This window comes from Coregonus clupeaformis, chromosome 30 (genome assembly GCF_020615455.1).
Source record: "Coregonus clupeaformis isolate EN_2021a chromosome 30, ASM2061545v1, whole genome shotgun sequence".
NCBI classification, from domain to species: Eukaryota; Metazoa; Chordata; class Actinopteri; order Salmoniformes; family Salmonidae; genus Coregonus; species Coregonus clupeaformis.
In genome coordinates, this window is record NC_059221.1 from 44,615,915 (window position 1) to 44,619,769 (window position 3,855).

A 3,855-nucleotide genomic window follows, 5' to 3' on the forward strand; every position below is an offset into this window, starting at 1 on the left:
GGCCCTGGCCAAGAGTGCCTTCATGTCTGCCAGAGCAAGCCTAAATCCAGATGTAAGGGTTTGAAGTTGCAACAGCCAAGCAGACGCTCCACCATGGAGGCTGGGCATCTGATCCATCAGGGCGGTCAGGTCAGTCATCTTCCAGGGTTGGTATTCTTCATGTTGTCGGTCTGCTGTTGGTCTAAGTGGCATTTGGGAGTTCAATCCCCTTTCCCTAAGTCTGGCAGATTTTCTGATGGGTTCATGCAAGTCAACAACCTTCCCCCACCATCACCCCCTTTCAAGGCCCAGGTCTTCCCCTTCTCTGCTTCTTCTATTATGGTGGTGTTATGTGACGCCTGTCCCTGACACGCATCCCACTCATCCTCATAGGTTTTTTTCTTCCTTCCTTTGTTCTCCTTCATCATCCTCACTTGGTTGGTCCCCCGATTGGGACCCCCGTGAGCTTCTTAATGAGCCAGACCCTAACGACCCCCAAAGCTCATTGTCCCCTGCACCCCCTTCTGTCATGGATTGGGTACTTCCCCTTTCTCTTTCGACAAACCATTCTGAGAGTCTGGGTTTAGGCTGATTGGGTGCAGCTGCTTGTCTTAGGCCAGATGCTCCCCTTTCCTGTATAGATCTGACGGTTGGTTTGAGTCATCATTACCAGGGGACTCTGGGTTGGAACCCCCTCTTGTGGGACTGGGTCTGGGTTGGGTTCCGCCCGCCGGGTGTGGCTCCTCTCGTCCTTGTGGCTCGCTGTTGGCTCGGACTTCCACACAGTGAAGTACTCCTTGCCCTACGCTTTAGTGCCATGTTCCCCTCTAGGTGTCCTCCTTGCACCACGAACACAGGCGCTTGCTACCACTGCAGGACTTAGGAATGGGTTATAAGGGTTAGTTGGAGGAGTGGGTGTGTATCGCGGGTGGTGTGCTCTTCGCTTCCTGTGGCAGGGTCGGATACAGTGGTGCTGAGGGCGCTGGTATGTCACTCATGGACTGTGTCCCCACTATTGGTGTTGTCTCAGTTGTGGGTTCAATCACACACCCATCATGTCTGGTTTCTTGTTGGGTGTGCTCAGCTAGTGTTTCTCAATTGCCCACGTACCTATCCTTAGCTCAGCCTCTGCTCTCTCTCTGTGTTTAGTCCCTTCCTTCTTGAATAAGTGAGACTTATTCCTTCCACTTCACTTTCTGTTCCTTCCTCACTGCCTCCCCTAGCTCTTTCTCCATAGAGGTGAGTTGCCCTTTAGACGGGGCACCCCGCTAAAGTAACCTGCCTGTGTCCATTTGAGTTTCACTCCCTCCCACACTTTCTTCACTGTCTTATACTGTTCTTTCCTCCCGCTCTATCCTGTATTTTTTGATCTAGATATTCATTAAATTTGAGTTTTGGGACGGTAGTTGTTGCCATGGTTATACAGTTTATTAGACTATCTTGGTGCTCTTAGCCCGTCACTGGCCGAATCCAGCAATGTATTCTTGGCGCTGACTGAGATTTATCTCTGATGTCCCACCCTCGTGACACAAAAAAATGTTCAATACTTTATTATTAGGAATTATTTTGCAAAAGGTATTATTGTTTTTCAATTATTCGAATTATTATATATTTTCCCAAAAGGTATCAGAACTCGCCCTTTTGGAACAATACATTAACAAACCCGAGCGCTCCCAAAAACAATCATCAATTTAATCCCAGGAATTATTTTGCAAAAGTTATTATTGTCTTTCAGGCACTCGAGCTATTATATACTTTCCCAAAAGGTATCAGAATCGCCCTTTTGGAAGAATGCATTAACAAACCCAGCGCTCCTAAAATAATAATTACCAATTTAATTTTGGGAATTATTTTGCAAAAGTATTATTGTTTTTTCAGGTATTCGAAAGTTATTATATATTTTCCCAAAAGGTATCAGAATCGCCTTCTTTTGGAAGAATATATTAGCAAACTCGAGCGCTCTAAAATAATTATCAATTTAATTTTGGGAATTATTTTGCAAAAGTTATTGTTTTTCAGGTATTCGAGTTATTATATATTTTCCCAAAAGGTATCAGAATCGCCCTTTTGGAACAATATATTAGCAAACTCGAGCGCTCCCAAAATAATTATCAATCTAATTTTAGGAATTATGAAAATACCAACACCACAAGAGGGAAAAAGTTCAAGTCAGCTTTTGTAGCGCAGCGGCTACATAACAGGCAAAATAGGACTCAGTGGTCCTCTTAAAGTTATCCACTAGTTAGTCTCATGAAACGAGCCAATCTTACACAACATTCAGGTTATCATTTCAACAATTACATTTTCATTACATATCAGCATCAACACACGAATTCAGTTTAAGTTCCTCACAGTACATATAGTTGAGTGCCACGTCAACCAATTGCCCGACTATCTGAACTCGTATTTTTATTATTATTTTTTGATTCTCCTCAAGGGAGACTCCCAGTCGTTTAAACCATTCAACTGGCGTCTAGTCGGGAGAACCTTTTCTGGACTTGGATTCTCACGGGAATTAACTCAACCCGACTATCTGAATCTTTTTATCAAGTCACCAGATCCTTCTCTTGTGGATCAAATAAAAGGGTCCATCGCTTGTGAACCAAAAAACTGTAATAGGCTTCTCACTAGAAAGCCGCAATTCAACAGGAAATAAAACCACTGTAACTGGACTTCTTCTCTTAGAGTCACATTTCAACAGTAAAAACCTAAGATTTCAGATATCAACAGCAAAAATAAAAGGGTCCGTCTCTCGTGAACCACAACCTCTGTAACTAGACTCCTCCCTAGAGAGTCACATTTCAACAGTAAAAACCTAAAGAATTCAGATATCTTTACATATGTGCCTTTTGAGTCATAATAGATATGTTATAAATTTTACAGTAATCCATACTCACGCCCAGTACTACTGATCTTAATTTTTGGTTTATCCTATAATACAATATGCAGATTTTGTTTTAACAGAGTTCTGCTTACCTTTGTATTGACGGCCGTCTAGATCAGTTTCCTGAGGCGAGCTGGATTCTCGGCTGCTCCTGCGGATAGGTCACCCGTCCTTTCAGATCCGTCTCTTACTTGTCTCCTGTCTCTCTCAACTTTTATGGACCGAATTCAGAGTTAGGAAACCACCCTCTGCTACCAAGTTTGTTGATGATCACAAGTTTACTGGAGAACGGAGACCAAGTAGAGACTTTCGGACAAGGTGGATAATTGTATAATATGAGGCAGTTTATTCAGAGGTAAAGATATCTGTAAATAGCGTGCACGGACCCGTTCGACAACCTCGTAGGGAGATATCTGAGAGAGCGAGCCCCTAAACATTGTGTGCTGACATTTTATACAATAAAATAAAGTAGGTTGATTCTAGTAGTTCTGATCTTCTGATTGGTCCTGATGAGTTGGTCGAGGTCACTTCCATTGCATTGGCTCTGAGTCGGGTTCTCTGTCTTCAGATGTTCAGCCTAAGAGAAGGGGGGTTTTTGTGTGTGTGCTTAACAATGATGATGTGTGTGTGTGTGTGCGTGTGTGTAGTGTGTGTGTGTGTGTGTGTGTGTGTGTATGTGTGTGTGTGTGTATGTGTGTGTATGTGTGTGTGTGTGTATGTGTGTATGTTTAACAATGATGATGTGTGTGTGTGTGTGTGTGTGTATGTGTGTGTGTGTGTGGGGGTGTGTGTGTGTATGTCCTCAGAGCAATAACTCGTGAGTTGGGAGAACTGAGAGACCTATGGCGTGGGGTGTTGTCCATAGCCACCTGCTGATAAGGCCGACAAGATAGAAGTCTTTGTGCATTGTATTAAATCCAAAGGCCCAACACAAGATGGGTTATGCACAAGATTTTAGTCAGACCAAGCTATAAACATAATATATTTACTAC